The 16395-nt window shown below is 44.6% G+C and overlaps 10 non-coding genes across 10 annotated transcripts; 9 read left to right on the forward strand and 1 right to left on the reverse strand.

The window, feature by feature from the left end:
- The first annotated feature begins 9050 nt into the window (after window positions 1-9050).
- LOC114431412 (U1 spliceosomal RNA) lies at window positions 9051-9213 on the forward strand. Its single transcript, XR_003670104.1, has one exon. It is a non-coding gene; the product is annotated as a U1 spliceosomal RNA (small nuclear RNA).
- Window positions 9214-9570: 357 nt separating this feature from the next.
- Window positions 9571-9761, forward strand: LOC114431431 (U2 spliceosomal RNA). The gene has a single exon (XR_003670122.1). It is a non-coding gene; the product is annotated as a U2 spliceosomal RNA (small nuclear RNA).
- An 805-nt stretch (window positions 9762-10566) lies between these two features.
- LOC114431396 (U1 spliceosomal RNA) lies at window positions 10567-10731 on the forward strand. Its single transcript, XR_003670089.1, has one exon. It is a non-coding gene; the product is annotated as a U1 spliceosomal RNA (small nuclear RNA).
- A 356-nt stretch (window positions 10732-11087) lies between these two features.
- On the forward strand, window positions 11088-11278 carry LOC114431429 (U2 spliceosomal RNA). The gene has a single exon (XR_003670120.1). It is a non-coding gene; the product is annotated as a U2 spliceosomal RNA (small nuclear RNA).
- An 805-nt stretch (window positions 11279-12083) lies between these two features.
- LOC114431397 (U1 spliceosomal RNA) lies at window positions 12084-12248 on the forward strand. Its single transcript, XR_003670090.1, has one exon. It is a non-coding gene; the product is annotated as a U1 spliceosomal RNA (small nuclear RNA).
- Window positions 12249-12604: 356 nt separating this feature from the next.
- On the forward strand, window positions 12605-12795 carry LOC114431418 (U2 spliceosomal RNA). The gene has a single exon (XR_003670110.1). It is a non-coding gene; the product is annotated as a U2 spliceosomal RNA (small nuclear RNA).
- Window positions 12796-13600: 805 nt separating this feature from the next.
- Window positions 13601-13765, forward strand: LOC114431398 (U1 spliceosomal RNA). Its single transcript, XR_003670091.1, has one exon. It is a non-coding gene; the product is annotated as a U1 spliceosomal RNA (small nuclear RNA).
- A 356-nt stretch (window positions 13766-14121) lies between these two features.
- LOC114431430 (U2 spliceosomal RNA) lies at window positions 14122-14312 on the forward strand. Its single transcript, XR_003670121.1, has one exon. It is a non-coding gene; the product is annotated as a U2 spliceosomal RNA (small nuclear RNA).
- Window positions 14313-15191: 879 nt separating this feature from the next.
- Window positions 15192-15297, reverse strand: LOC114431442 (U6 spliceosomal RNA). Its single transcript, XR_003670131.1, has one exon. It is a non-coding gene; the product is annotated as a U6 spliceosomal RNA (small nuclear RNA).
- An 899-nt stretch (window positions 15298-16196) lies between these two features.
- Window positions 16197-16387, forward strand: LOC114431419 (U2 spliceosomal RNA). The gene has a single exon (XR_003670111.1). It is a non-coding gene; the product is annotated as a U2 spliceosomal RNA (small nuclear RNA).
- The last annotated feature ends 8 nt before the right edge of the window (window positions 16388-16395 follow it).

Below are 16395 nucleotides of genomic sequence, written 5' to 3' on the forward strand. Positions count from 1 at the left end.
TGTTGAATTTTGCAGAATATGGCAGCGATTGTACCTCTTCATTAAACTTTACTTTAACAAACCGAGTTCCGTCAGCTACCTTAGTCCCCCGGCCACATTTGGCGCTTTATCGGGGACACCGCAGACACACGCCAAGACTCCAGCTTCTCCAGAATCTCTTCATCACTGATATAGGCTGGCAGACCTAGGAAGGACACCACCAGCTCATCATTATTAATTTCTTTTCCCTCTATGACTGTGTTGCCAATTTTAAAACCGTCAATGAGCTTCGTTTTCCCTGCCCGACTCCCCATTGTAATTTCGTATTTGTTTGGCCCTGTATTTGTACACGCACAAATGTTCCCACACATCAATCGAACCACCCTGATTAATTCGATAGGTGAAACAAGTTCTTCTCCTTTTAGTTCAACCTGCACAGTCAGTTCTTTATCATTTTTCATTTTCTCCCTCTTTCCGTGACTCCGACCTGCTGGCAACATGGCTGCCTGTCCCCTTCCTGGCCATCTCTCCTTCTTTTTCGTTAATTTCTCAACTTATTTGTCTCGTTTCGTTTTCCATACTTACCTGTTCGTTTTCCCTTTCTTTTTGTTGTGATTGTCTTGTCATTTTCCCAGTCCTTGTTTTGTCACCGGTATCACCCATAATGTTTGCGTGCTTTTTCCACTCCGGAAAAAGTCTTTCAAAAAAAAATAAATCCCAAACAAAAAACTACTCCCCGACAGACTGCGGGGAGCGAGGTAAAAATTGTCTTTTAACGAAAAATAATTTCAATAGTCCAAAACCAACAAAAAAGGCACAATAATCCTTTTGCAATTTTTCTGCTGTTCTCTCCGACGCTCTGCTCCGCTGTGCGACCTCCTCCTCTGTGTGTTTCTAGAGTAGTATGGCCGTGAGCTGCTTTCTCATCAGCTATGATGTGCTTTTATGCACGTCATACTGGCGTAGTCACGCTGTGACTCTGACATGTGGTTGTTTTGCTGTGATGAGCAGATGTAGAAACGCTCTCTGTCAGCTTTGCCCCTGCACACTGCCTTCCAACAATGGCCACACTCTCCTGCTCACCCACGCATCCTCCCGATGACCCTACCGCAAGCTTGCGCACCGCTGCAGCCTGCTCACCCACTCTTAAGCACCACCTCCCCGGGCTAAACCAAGCAAACCGCGAAAGCTAGAAACGTTCATTTTTTTTCCTTGTAACATTTGATGGGCAAGTCAGTGTCCAATCGGACCATCAAGCGATATCATGAGGGACTCAAATATCCAATTGTAAGAGCCTTTTGCTCTGGTGTGACCATCAAAGATGGTTGCTTAGACAAGATTAAGTCTGACCCTGACTAGCTTTGTGTTTCTTACATTTATTTTATGGAGAAAAGTTTCCCAGCTGCATCACCCCCCCCCCCCCCTGCGAAGATTAAGATTAAGAAACCTTTATTAGTCCCACAATGGGGAAAACAAATATATACATATACAAATATATACATATATATACATATATATATACACTCAACAAAAATATAAACGCAACACTTTTGTTTTTGCTCCCATGTTTCATGAGATGGACTTGAAGATCTAAACTTCATTCCAGATACACAATATTACCATTCCTCTCAAACATTGTTCACAAATCTGTCTAAATGTGTGATAGTGAGCACTTCTGCTTTGCTGAGATAATCCATCCCACCTCACAGGTGTGCCACATCAAGATGCTGATCTGACATCATGATTAGTGCACAGGTGTACCTCAAACTGCCCACAATAAAAGGCCACCCTGAAATGTGCATTTTGTTTCTGCTTTATTGGCGGTCTGGGGACTCAGAACCAGTCAGTATCTGGTGTGACCACCATTTGCCTCATGCAGTGCAACACATCTTCTTCGCATAGAGTTTATCAGATTGTCTATTGTGGCCTGTGGAATGTTGGTCCACTCCTCTTCAATGGCTGTGCGAAGTTGCTGGATATTAGTGGGAACTGGTGCACGCTGTCGTATACGCCGGTCAAGCACATCCCAAACATGTTCAATGGGTGACATGTCCGGTGAGTATGCTGGCCATGCAAGAACTGGGACATTTTCAGCTTCCAAGAATTGTGTACAGATCCTTGCAACATGGGGCCGTGCATTATCTTGCTGAAACATGAGGTGATGTTCATGGATGGCACAACAATGGGCCTCAGGATCTCATCACGGTATCTCTGTGCATTCAAAATGCCATCAATAAAATGCACCTGTGTTCTTCGTCCATAACAGATGCCTGCCCATACCATGACCCCACCACCACCATGGGCCACTCGATCCACAACATTGACGTCAGCAAAGCGCTCACCCACACGACGCTCACACGCTGTCTGCCATCTGCCCTGAACAATGTAAACCGAGATTCATCCGTGAAGAGAACACCTCTCCAACGTGCTAGGCGCCATCGAATGTGAGCATTTGCCCACTCAAGTCTGTTACGGCGACGATCTGGAGTCAGGTTAAGACCCCGATGAGGACGACGAGCATGCAGTTGAGCTTCCCTGAGACGGTTTCTGACAGTTTGTGCAGAAATTGTTTGGTTATGCAAACCAATTGTTTCAGCAGCTGTCTGAGTGGCTGGTCTCAGACGATCTCGGAGGTGAACCTGCTGGATGTGGAGGTCCTGGGCTGGTGTGGTTACTCGTGGTCTGCGGTTGTGAGGCCGGTTGGATGTACTGCCATATTCTCTGAAACGCCTTTGGAGACGGCTTATGGTGGAGAAATGAACATTCAATGCACGAGCAACAGATCTGGTTGACATTCCTGCTGTCAGCATGCCAATTGCACGCTCCCTCAATGCTTGTGGCATCTGTGGCATTTTGCTGTGAGACAAAACTGCACATTTCAGGGTGGCCTTTTATTGTGGGCAGTTTGAGGTACACCTGTGCACTAATCATGATGTCAGATCAGCATCTTGATGTGGCACACCTGTGAGGTGGGATGGATTATCTCAGCAAAGCAGAAGTGCTCACTATCACACATTTAGACAGATTTGTGAACAATGTTTGAGAGGAATGGTAATATTGTGTATCTGGAATGAAGTTTAGATCTTCAAGTCCATCTCATGAAACATGGGAGCAAAAACAAAAGTGTTGCGTTTATATTTTTGTTGAGTGTATATATATATACATATACATATATACTGTGAAGTATACAAGGTTATTTACGCAATGACATGATACAGACCACGTATGTATTTGATTATATAAGCTTACACTTTGAGAAAAACACATCTATAACTCTTACAGAGAGTTAGGGAGGAACTCTTTGATGCGGTGAAGGCCGAAGCACTAGGAGGCATGGACTAAGATAAATCATCCAACATAGAAGGGACAAAGGGTTTCATAGTCATAAATATGTTAGACCAATTATGATAATTAGTAGGTGGAGATAAAGGGGCAACATGTCCCAATATGGGAATACCTACGAGGGTCTTGAAGAACTGTTTATCTATTATGCAAATGTACCTCAACTTTCAATAAAACAAGCCTGTGTCCAGGGGAAGGGCAGAACACTTATGGAGGAGAGTGAAGCAGACTGAAAGGCCTGTGTTCACTGTGTGTTCTCCCTTTTGCAAAAGGCGAAACTACAAAACCCAGGGTATTTTCTTTCACTCAATGTTCTGAATACAGGAGACGGAATCTGACAATCCGGGGTGACCAGGGAAGGTCACGACAATATAAATATATATATATATATATATATATTTATATATATATATATATATATATATATATATATATATATATTTATATATATATTTATATATATATATATATATATATATATATATATATATATATATATATATATATATATAATTGTGGGCGTGATGAAAGTGGAGAAGCGCAAGAGCCTCTCCAGGTATATAGGTAGGTGTATATGTAATGTTAACTGTTATTTGTGGCCAGTATCGCCAATACCAATACCGATACGTTTACTTTGAAATTTCATGATCATAAACAATTACTTTTTTGCCTTCTTTTTTTGCCTTTAAATAGATTATCGTGATTAGCAGAATAATAATACACAAGAAACATTTGTTAAGAAAATCAAGCTGCAAACAAAAGTGTAGAACTGTATAAGTTTGAAATTTTAACTTCAAAATCATGTCAGCAATGCTCCTTGTGACAGCCATGGCTCTTTGTGAATCATGTAGGTCAAACAGCATGACTAAGATACTTTTATAAAAGTTTAACACCTATCTGCATGTAAGATAAGATAAGATAAGATAAGATAAGATAAGATAAGATAAAACTTTATTAATCCCGAAGGAAATTCTTGTGCCAGAGGTATTAAGTTAAATTAAATGCAGTTAAGTACAGAGTATAAGTGTCACTATAATCCAAAAAGAGTACAGTACGCGGTATGAGCACAATATATGATACATGGATACAATATGGAGATGTAAGGTGCTAAGTAAACATAATATAGGAATGACAGTGATGCCTGACATGATTATCTAGCGCTTCTCCCTACAGAAAGGGGAGGAGTTATACAGTCTGATGGCCACTGGCAGGAAGGACCTCCTGTGGCGTTCTGTGCTGCTCCTCGGTAGTCTCAGTCTACCACTGAATGTGCTCCTGTAGGACAGCAGTGTGTCGTGCAGGGGGTGAGACGTGTTGTTACGAATACTGAGGAGTTTCCTCAGTATCCTCCTCTCCGTCACCTCCACCACAGACTCCAGCTCCACTCCCAGCACCGAGCCAGCCTTCCTAATGAGCTTGTTGAATCTGTTGGTGTCGGCCGCCTTCATCCTGCTGCCCCAGCACACTACAGCGTAGAAGATGACGCTGGAGACCACCGAGTGGTAAAACATCTGCAGCATGGTCTGGCAGACGTTAAAGGACCTGAGTCTCCTCAGTAGATACAGGCGACTCTGTCCCTTCCTGTATATTGCCTCTGCGTTTGTGGACCAGTCCAGTTTGTGGTCAATGTGGACACCCAGGTATTTGTAGCTGTCCACAATGTCCACATTGGTACCCTTGATGCTGACCGGGTTAGGGAGTGTCTGGTGCTTCCTGAAGTCCACCACCAGCTCTCTTGTCTTTGTGACATTCAGCTGCAGGTGGTTCTGTCCGCACCACTCCGCAAAGCTGTCCACCACACTCATATACTCCACCTCCCGACCTCTGCTGGTACAGCCCACAATGGCAGAGTCATCCGAGAACTTCTGCAGGTGGCAGGACTGTGAGCAGTGTCTGAAGTCCGATGTATAGAGTGTGAACAGGAATGGAGACAGTACCGTGCCCTGGGGTGCCCCCGTGCTGCTCACTATCGTGTCCGAGACGGTGTTCCTCAGCCTCACAAATTGTGGTCGACCTGTAAGATAGTTAGTGATCCAGGTGACCAGTGGGGTCTCTACCTGCATGTCCAGGAGCTTCCTATTCAAAAGGGCAGGCTGCACGGTGTTAAACGCACTGGAAAAATCAAAGAACATGATTCTAACAGTGTTACCTGCCTCCTCCAAGTAGGTGTGTGCTCTGTGCAGCAGGTAGATGATGGCGTCCTCCACTCCAATACGGGGCTGGTAAGCAAACTGCAGGGGGTCCAGCGATGGTTCCACAACAGCACGCAGGTGTTTCAGGACCAGCCTCTCCAGAGACTTCATCACATGTGAAGTCAGAGCAACTGGTCTGTAGTCGCTGTGTGTGCTTGGATGTTTGGTCTTGGGCACAGGAACAAGGCATGTTGTCTTCCACAGGGCAGGGACAGTCATCAGGCTCAGACTCAGGGAGAAGATGTGCTGGAAGACCCCACACAGCTGTGTGGCGCAGTCCCTGAGTACTCTGGGGCTGAGTCCGTCTGAGTCCTGCAGCTTTTCCCGGTCGTAGTCGACTGAACTCCCTCCTCACATCTTCTGTGGTGATGGCAACTGTGGACACAGAAGAGCAGAGAGAGAGAGATCTGATGGGGGAGGGTGGGGGGTTGTTAATGGAAGTTGGGGTAAGGGGGGCAGGGTGATGTTATTGATGGGAAGGTGAAACTGGTTAGTATGGTTAGGGGGAGGGGGAGGAGGAGGTACATTGTTGTTATTGACAGGTGTTAATGGTGCATCACAGGGAGGGGGAGGGGGAGGGTGGTCAGGGAGTGGACTATCAAACCTGTTGAAAAACAGGTTCAGCTGGTTGGCCTCCTGCAGATCTCCATCCATCAGCTGGTCGGAGATCCTATTGTGGCCGGTGATGGTTCGCATGCCACTCCATACCTCCCTCAAGTTGTTCCGGGCAAGTTGGCTCTCCAGCTTCCTCCTGTAGCTCTCCTTGCCCTCTCCAATCTTCTCCTTCACCTCTGCCTGGGCCCTCCTCATCTCCTCTCTGTCTCCACTCAAGAAGGCTGTCTTCTTTCTGTTGAGTGATGCCTTGATGTCCTTTGTCACCCATGGTTTATTGTTTGGAAAGCAGCGTATTGACCTGGTGGGGATTAGAGAATCTGTACAAAAATTAACATATTCTGTGATACAGTCTGTGAGTGTGTCTACATCCTCACCGTGAGTGTCACAGAACACATCCCAGTCAGTCACCTCAAAACATCCCTGCAGGGTCTCCAGGGCTTCCGGTGTCCACCTCCGTACAGTTTTGGTGGTCACCGGCTGCCGCTGTACTGCTGGTATATACTGGGGTTTGAGGTGGACTAGGCTATGGTCTGATCTGCCCAAGGGAGGGAGAGCTATGGAGCTGTATGCCTTTTTAACATTAGCATACAGTAAATCTAGAGTTTTATTTTCTCTTGTTTTACAGTCCACAAACTGCTTGAAAGTGGGCAGAGTTGATTTCAGATTAACATGGTTAAAATCACCAGAAATCGCTATGAAGGCATTAGGGTGCTGGGTCTGAAGCCTCGCGGTCACAGAGCTGATGACGTCAGTAGCCCGCGACGCCTCAGCCGAGGGAGCAATGTAAACAACGAGTACAATGGCGTGAGAGAACTCTCTGGGCAAATAATACGGACGTAGACTCACCGCTAGCAGTTCAATGTCCGGGCTGCACACACGCTCCTTTACCGTAACGTGTCCAGGGCTGCACCACCGGTTGTTCACGTAGAGCGCAAGTCCCCCTCCTTTCTTCCTGCCGCTCTCGGTGCAGTTCCTGTCCGCCCGTACCAACTGAAAGCCGGCTAAACTCACGGTAGAGTCCGGTATGTTTGCGTGCAGCCACGTCTCTGTAAAGCACATTACAGACGCCTCACGAAACACACACTCGCTCTTTGTGAGAGATGTTAACTCTTCCATCTTATTACCCAGTGATCTAACATTACCCATGACGATAGAAGGAAGATACGGCTTGTATCTTCTTTTCCTCAGCTGTCTTCTTTTGCCCCCTCTGCTTCCACGTTGTTTCCTTCTTAGTTCTTTGGGGATTTCGTGTCGCTGGCCATACATCCCGCTGTGCTGGAGACTCATCAGCTGATCCCTGGTTTAAACAATGGAGCCCTGGCGTGTTTCCGTCACGGCCGAGACGCGGCATGATAAAAGTGCTCCAAAAGCGATGAAGACCACGAAGAAAGTCCGAAAAAGACGCATTATTGAAGTGCCTGACCGCTTATACTTCGATTTAGTACAAAGTAGAGTGTTTAGAGTAGAAATAAATTACGAAAAACAACTTAATACACCCGCGGTGTGCGGAGCTTCTCTGGCTGGCTGCTACCGCGAGGCCGAGCCGGAAGCTAATAATGTAGCCTAAATATGAAGAATAAAGATCCTTCAACAGTTATCACCAAAGCATAATTATATTAATCATACTGTAATACATATCGTTATATAAACTTATATAATAAATTTTGGGGGCAACAGTGGCGCAGTGGGATAGCAGGGTTGTCCAATAACCGGAAGGTTGGTGGTTCAATCCCAACTCCTCCCTAGTCACTGTTGTGTGTTCTTGGGCAAGACACTTCACCCTAGCCTGTGGGGCGCCTTCCTAGTCATTGTATGACACTGCTTGTGCAGCAGCCGTAACGAATTTCCCTCTGGGATTAATACAATTTTATACATCTAAAAAAAAAAAAAAATTACATTATTAGATATATTTTGGAATTTGAGAAAAACGAGATTTATTTCCGCTGGTGATATGATGACGGTTCAGTCATTCTGCTTAAATTGCATGTCTTAGAGTAATTACTGATCCTAACTTTGGTATCGATACTATCGATATTTAGATCGATTCGCCCACCCCTACCGTCCACTCCACGCATCAACCTGGTATTGCAGTACTTCCAGGAATGGTGCACCCCCTCCTTTTGCTGTAGAAAAATACACGGAGAAGTTTTACCGTAGTAGTTTGACATGCGTGGATGCTGCTCTCCTTGAAACACGAAGCACCCAACTCTCATCTTCAGTGACCAGGAAAAATGAGCTTCTGTGTGAAAGGGAGATGTGGCTTCAGGATGAGCTCTGGGGCGTGTGCAAACATATAAATACTTAATAAATAAAATAGAAATTAGGAAATGAACAATAAGCAACCTTTTAGGGAACAAAATGTGTACATTACTGTACAAAGAAGTATGATAAACATGACAGACCTGCAAGAAATCTTCCCTGTTATGGAACTGTATTGTGTATGAAGCGTAGTTCACACTCCGCACCAGCAGGTGGCAGCAGCAGAAAAGCCAGATGGCTAAGCAAGATTTAGACAAAAAAAAGGAAGTGATTGTACTGTGAGGAGAAAACAATTTGCTGTTATATTCCTTCCTCTGAATGTCACATGTATATCAGATAGTCTTCTGTCTTGATATTGTCATACAGCTTTGTTTCACCTGGATTTGCTGGCAGATTTCTTTAGTCTTTTTTTGTAAGGATAGAAAGACTTGTAGGGGTAATCTGAATGTTAAAGTATGATGGAAAGTGCAGGGTGTGTGCTCCAAATAAACAGTTAATCTTGACTGGCATTTGTGCCAAAACCTAGTTACTCTATAATGGCAGTCTATGAAGATGCAGCCTGAGCTGTGTGTGTGTGGTTTTGATGGTTTGTAGATTGTCAGGTACCATTGTTCAGGGGGGCATCTGTGTGAAAGGCTCCCCTGTTTGTGACGTGCCCAACTCATACTTACCTGGCAGGGGAGATACCATGATCAAGAAGGTGGTTCACCCAGGGCGAGGCTCAGCCATTGCACTCTAGGTTGTGCTGACCCCTGCGAATTCCCCAAATGTGGGAATCTCGACTGCATAATTTCTGGTAGTGGGGACTGCGTTCGCGCTCTCCCCTCATAACGTGTTTAATGAAAATGAACAAGCAGCTCTCTGTGTGCGTGTGTGTTTACCTGGTGCTCTCTCGCAGCACCTTCCAGTGGTTTGTTTAGCATGAAATTTGCACTCCTAGTGGTTTGTTCAGCATGAAATTTGCACTCCTATTCTTTTCTCTAGGCCTCATGTGTGGATTAAAGATTTGCTGACTGCATTATAATTTAGTTTTTCACTTTGATTTGTGTTGGGCCCTTTAGTCAAGTTGTAGAAGGGCAGTTTCTAGCTGAAAGCTAAAATCGGAGTCGCTGTTCGTCTTCGGAACCATCAGTGAGAGAGACGGCGCCGTGCATGGCTCGCTTTCCTCTGGCCCCAGCGTGGCATCGCTTCTCGGCCTTTTGGCTAAGATCAAGTGTAGTATCTGTTCTTATCAGTTTAATATCTGATACGTCCCCTACCCGGGGACCATATATTAAATTGCTTTTTGGACAAGGGAGATGGAATAGGGGCTTGCTCTGTCCACTCCACGCATCAACCTGGTATTGCAGTACTTCCAGGAATGGTGCACCCCCTCCTTTTGCTGTAGAAAAATACACGGAGAAGATTTACCGTAGTAGTTTGACATGCGTGGATGCTGCTCTCCTTGAAACACGAAGCACCCAACTCTCATCTTCAGTGACCAGGAAAAATGAGCTTCTGTGTGAAAGGGAGATGTGGCTTCAGGATGAGCTCTGGGGCGTGTGCAAACATATAAATACTTAATAAATAAAATAGAAATTAGGAAATGAACAATAAGCAACCTTTTAGGGAACAAAATGTGTACATTACTGTACAAAGAAGTATGATAAACATGACAGACCTGCAAGAAATCTTCCCTGTTATGGAACTGTATTGTGTATGAAGCGTAGTTCACACTCCGCACCAGCAGGTGGCAGCAGCAGAAAAGCCAGATGGCTAAGCAAGATTTAGACAAAAAAAGGAAGTGATTGTACTGTGAGGAGAAAACAATTTGCTGTTATATTCCTTCCTCTGAATGTCACATGTATATCAGATAGTCTTCTGTCTTGATATTGTCATACAGCTTTGTTTCACCTGGATTTGCTGGCAGATTTCTTTAGTCTTTTTTTGTAAGGATAGAAAGACTTGTAGGGGTAATCTGAATGTTAAAGTATGATGGAAAGTGCAGGGTGTGTGCTCCAAATAAACAGTTAATCTTGACTGGCATTTGTGCCAAAACCTAGTTACTCTATAATGGCAGTCTATGAAGATGCAGCCTGAGCTGTGTGTGTGTGGTTTTGATGGTTTGTAGATTGTCAGGTACCATTGTTCAGGGGGGCATCTGTGTGAAAGGCTCCCCTGTTTGTGACGTGCCCAACTCATACTTACCTGGCAGGGGAGATACCATGATCAAGAAGGTGGTTCACCCAGGGCGAGGCTCAGCCATTGCACTCTAGGTTGTGCTGACCCCTGCGAATTCCCCAAATGTGGGAATCTCGACTGCATAATTTCTGGTAGTGGGGGACTGCGTTCGCGCTCTCCCCTCATAACGCGTTTAATGAAAATGAACAAGCAGCTCTCTGTGTGCGTGTGTGTTTACCTGGTGCTCTCTCGCAGCACCTTCCAGTGGTTTGTTTAGCATGAAATTTGCACTCCTAGTGGTTTGTTCAACATGAAATTTGCACTCCTATTCTTTTCTCTAGGCCTCATGTGTGGATTAAAGATTTGCTGACTGCATTATAATTTAGTTTTTCACTTTGATTTGTGTTGGGCCCTTTAGTCAAGTTGTAGAAGGGCAGTTTCTAGCTGAAAGCTAAAATCGGAGTCGCTGTTCGTCTTCGGAACCATCAGTGAGAGAGACGGCGCCGTGCATGGCTCGCTTTCCTCTGGCCCCAGCGTGGCATCGCTTCTCGGCCTTTTGGCTAAGATCAAGTGTAGTATCTGTTCTTATCAGTTTAATATCTGATACGTCCCCTACCCGGGGACCATATATTAAATTGCTTTTTGGACAAGGGAGGTGGAATTGGGGCTTGCTCCGTCCACTCCACGCATCAACCTGGTATTGCAGTACTTCCAGGAATGGTGCACCCCCTCCTTTTGCTGTAGAAAAATACACGGAGAAGATTTACCGTAGTAGTTTGACATGCGTGGATGCTGCTCTCCTTGAAACACGAAGCACCCAACTCTCATCTTCAGTGACCAGGAAAAATGAGCTTCTGTGTGAAAGGGAGATGTGGCTTCAGGATGAGCTCTGGGGCGTGTGCAAACATATAAATACTTCATAAATAAAATAGAAATTAGGAAATGAACAATAAGCAACCTTTTAGGGAACAAAATGTGTACATTACTGTACAAAGAAGTATGATAAACATGACAGACCTGCAAGAAATCTTCCCTGTTGTGGAACTGTATTGTGTATGAAGCGTAGTTCACACTCCGCACCAGCAGGTGGCAGCAGCAGAAAAGCCAGATGGCTAAGCAAGATTTAGACAAAAAAAGGAAGTGATTGTACTGTGAGGAGAAAACAATTTGCTGTTATATTCCTTCCTCTGAATGTCACATGTATATCAGATAGTCTTCTGTCTTGATATTGTCATACAGCTTTGTTTCACCTGGATTTGCTGGCAGATTTCTTTAGTCTTTTTTTGTAAGGATAGAAAGACTTGTAGGGGTAATCTGAATGTTAAAGTATGATGGAAAGTGCAGGGTGTGTGCTCCAAATAAACAGTTAATCTTGACTGGCATTTGTGCCAAAACCTAGTTACTCTATAATGGCAGTCTATGAAGATGCAGCCTGAGCTGTGTGTGTGTGGTTTTGATGGTTTGTAGATTGTCAGGTACCATTGTTCAGGGGGGCATCTGTGTGAAAGGCTCCCCTGTTTGTGACGTGCCCAACTCATACTTACCTGGCAGGGGAGATACCATGATCAAGAAGGTGGTTCACCCAGGGCGAGGCTCAGCCATTGCACTCTAGGTTGTGCTGACCCCTGCGAATTCCCCAAATGTGGGAATCTCGACTGCATAATTTCTGGTAGTGGGGGACTGCGTTCGCGCTCTCCCCTCATAACGTGTTTAATGAAAATGAACAAGCAGCTCTCTGTGTGCGTGTGTGTTTACCTGGTGCTCTCTCGCAGCACCTTCCAGTGGTTTGTTTAGCATGAAATTTGCACTCCTAGTGGTTTGTTCAGCATGAAATTTGCACTCCTATTCTTTTCTCTAGGCCTCATGTGTGGATTAAAGATTTGCTGACTGCATTATAATTTAGTTTTTCACTTTGATTTGTGTTGGGCCCTTTAGTCAAGTTGTAGAAGGGCAGTTTCTAGCTGAAAGCTAAAATCGGAGTCGCTGTTCGTCTTCGGAACCATCAGTGAGAGAGACGGCGCCGTGCATGGCTCGCTTTCCTCTGGCCCCAGCGTGGCATCGCTTCTCGGCCTTTTGGCTAAGATCAAGTGTAGTATCTGTTCTTATCAGTTTAATATCTGATACGTCCCCTACCCGGGGACCATATATTAAATTGCTTTTTGGACAAGGGAGATGGAATTGGGGCTTGCTCCGTCCACTCCACGCATCAACCTGGTATTGCAGTACTTCCAGGAATGGTGCACCCCCTCCTTTTGCTGTAGAAAAATACACGGAGAAGATTTACCGTAGTAGTTTGACATGCGTGGATGCTGCTCTCCTTGAAACACGAAGCACCCAACTCTCATCTTCAGTGACCAGGAAAGATGAGCTTCTGTGTGAAAGGGAGATGTGGCTTCAGGATGAGCTCTGGGGCATGTGCAAACATATAAATACTTCATAAATAAAATAGAAATTAGGAAATGAACAATAAGCAACCTTTTAGGGAACAAAATGTGTACATTACTGTACAAAGAAGTATGATAAACATGACAGACCTGCAAGAAATCTTCCCTGTTGTGGAACTGTATTGTGTATGAAGCGTAGTTCACACTCCGCACCAGCAGGTGGCAGCAGCAGAAAAGCCAGATGGCTAAGCAAGATTTAGACAAAAAAAGGAAGTGATTGTACTGTGAGGAGAAAACAATTTGCTGTTATATTCCTTCCTCTGAATGTCACATGTATATCAGATAGTCTTCTGTCTTGATATTGTCATACAGCTTTGTTTCACCTGGATTTGCTGGCAGATTTCTTTAGTCTTTTTTTGTAAGGATAGAAAGACTTGTAGGGGTAATCTGAATGTTAAAGTATGATGGAAAGTGCAGGGTGTGTGCTCCAAATAAACAGTTAATCTTGACTGGCATTTGTGCCAAAACCTAGTTACTCTATAATGGCAGTCTATGAAGATGCAGCCTGAGCTGTGTGTGTGTGGTTTTGATGGTTTGTAGATTGTCAGGTACCATTGTTCAGGGGGGCATCTGTGTGAAAGGCTCCCCTGTTTGTGACGTGCCCAACTCATACTTACCTGGCAGGGGAGATACCATGATCAAGAAGGTGGTTCACCCAGGGCGAGGCTCAGCCATTGCACTCTAGGTTGTGCTGACCCCTGCGAATTCCCCAAATGTGGGAATCTCGACTGCATAATTTCTGGTAGTGGGGGACTGCGTTCGCGCTCTCCCCTCATAACGTGTTTAATGAAAATGAACAAGCAGCTCTCTGTGTGCGTGTGTGTTTACCTGGTGCTCTCTCGCAGCACCTTCCAGTGGTTTGTTTAGCATGAAATTTGCACTCCTAGTGGTTTGTTCAGCATGAAATTTGCACTCCTATTCTTTTCTCTAGGCCTCATGTGTGGATTAAAGATTTGCTGACTGCATTATAATTTAGTTTTTCACTTTGATTTGTGTTGGGCCCTTTAGTCAAGTTGTAGAAGGGCAGTTTCTAGCTGAAAGCTAAAATCGGAGTCGCTGTTCGTCTTCGGAACCATCAGTGAGAGAGACGGCGCCGTGCATGGCTCGCTTTCCTCTGGCCCCAGCGTGGCATCGCTTCTCGGCCTTTTGGCTAAGATCAAGTGTAGTATCTGTTCTTATCAGTTTGATATCTGATACGTCCCCTACCCGGGGACCATATATTAAATTGCTTTTTGGACAAGGGAGATGGAATAGGGGCTTGCTCCGTCCACTCCACGCATCAACCTGGTATTGCAGTACTTCCAGGAATGGTGCACCCCCTCCTTTTGCTGTAGAAAAATACACGGAGAAGATTTACCGTAGTAGTTTGACATGCGTGGATGCTGCTCTCCTTGAAACACGAAGCACCCAACTCTCATCTTCAGTGACCAGGAAAAATGAGCTTCTGTGTGAAAGGGAGATGTGGCTTCAGGATGAGCTCTGGGGCGTGTGCAAACATATAAATACTTCATAAATAAAATAGAAATCAGGAAATGAACAATAAGCAACCTTTTAGGGAACAAAATGTGTACATTACTGTACAAAGAAGTGTGATATACATGACAGACTATTGTCAATTTGAATCGAACAAAAATTCAAGAGCCAGAAGTCAGCCTTCAGCAGGATTTTGTTCAGATCAATTGTTGACACGTATCAGCCAGCCAATTCAGATAAAATCCCCCGAACCTCAAACTGAAGATCTTTTATAGTCAAGCCTGTCTGTGTGTGTGTGGGTGAAGGTGTGTGTCTAAATTAGGCAACTAATTCTGGCATTGTGTGTGCTTCCACATCTGTTTCCTATCAACTGACTTGTTTTTAAGCACATAGCCAGTTCAACCGAGGACAAGCCTGGTCATTCTGACCTAGCTCCTCAACTCTTGAACTAAGCAAGTAAGGAGAAAACAATGAACAAGGATAGATAAAGGAATTCTGAATCTGACCAGAGACATCGCCATTGAAATACATGATTGACAGCCTCTTTGTGTGGAGATCAGTGGTGTCTGTCTCTTGTCTGTGAGAAGCTCCACACCCAGGCCTCTCCAGTAGTTAGTATTTTTAAGTTTCCAGTCAACGGAGTGTTGACAGAATCTGTAGGTGCAGTAGTAGTCGTAGCTACATCAGAAAACTGAAATTCTTTATAAAAAAAAAATTAAAAAATGTAAAAAATGAGGAACGCTTCACGAATTTGCGTGTCATCCTTGCGCAGGGGCCATGCTAATCTTCTCTGTATCGTTCCAATTTTAGTATATGTGCTACCGAAATAACACATTTGTACCTTCGTACAGGTGTGTTTATGTACAGCTTCTCTGTCACCGGAACCTCTAAGTCACGGTGCTCTTAGAATGTGCTTAAAATGTAAATCAGTCTCTTCCCGGAAGCTGATTGGCCCGTCCTTTTTTCTGTGCCAGACAAAGGCGATGCATATCCACAGGTCTAATGAGAAGAATTAAAAGTCGAAATGAGTATCAGCTAGGTGACAGAAGTCAATATACTTAACAATATTTTATATGTCCATCAGTGTCCAGTAAGCACATTTCAGTGTGAACCAAATACTACATACAACAGAGCAATACAATAATATGTTTTGCAGTAGTCCGTCTGCTCTATACACAGCAAAATTGGACAGTTGAAATTTCATAGTTAAAGGTTAAGGAGTTGATTTTAAGTTGATTTCAACTCCGAAAGTGTAATTTCAACACTTTCAGAGTTAAACTGTGTCTAGTTGTGTGCCTCTGCCTCCACCCCAGTATGGCTGACATGCACAGGTTCCTTTTGATGATGTGCTCGATAATGGCCTCCTGTTTCTCCTGGTTGTTTGAAAAAGTTGTTCACACTCCACACCAGCAGGTGGCAGCAGCTGAATTTAATGAAAATGAACAAGGATGTGAGTGTTTACCTGGTGCTCTCTCTCAGCACCTTCCAGTGGTTTGTTCAGCATGAAATTTGCACTCCTATTCTTTTCTCTAGGCCTCATGTGTGGATTAAAGATTTGCTGACTGCATTATAATTTAGGTTTTCACTTTGATTTGTGTTGGGCCCTTTAGTCAAGTTGTAGAAGGGCAGTTTCTAGCTGAAAGCTAAAATCGGAGTCGCTGTTCGTCTTCGGAACCATCAGTGAGAGAGACGGCGCCGTGCATGGCTCGCTTTCCTCTGGCCCCAGCGTGGCATCGCTTCTCGGCCTTTTGGCTAAGATCAAGTGTAGTATCTGTTCTTATCAGTTTAATATCTGATACGTCCCCTACCCGGGGACCATATATTAAATTGCTTTTTGGACAAGGGAGATGGAATTGGGGCTTGCTCCGTCCACTCCACGCATCAACCTGGTATTGCAGTACTTCCAGGAATGGTGCACCCCCTCCTTTTGC

Source organism: Parambassis ranga, unplaced genomic scaffold (assembly GCF_900634625.1).
Source record: "Parambassis ranga unplaced genomic scaffold, fParRan2.1 scaffold_76_arrow_ctg1, whole genome shotgun sequence".
NCBI lineage: Eukaryota > Metazoa > Chordata > Actinopteri > Ambassidae > Parambassis > Parambassis ranga.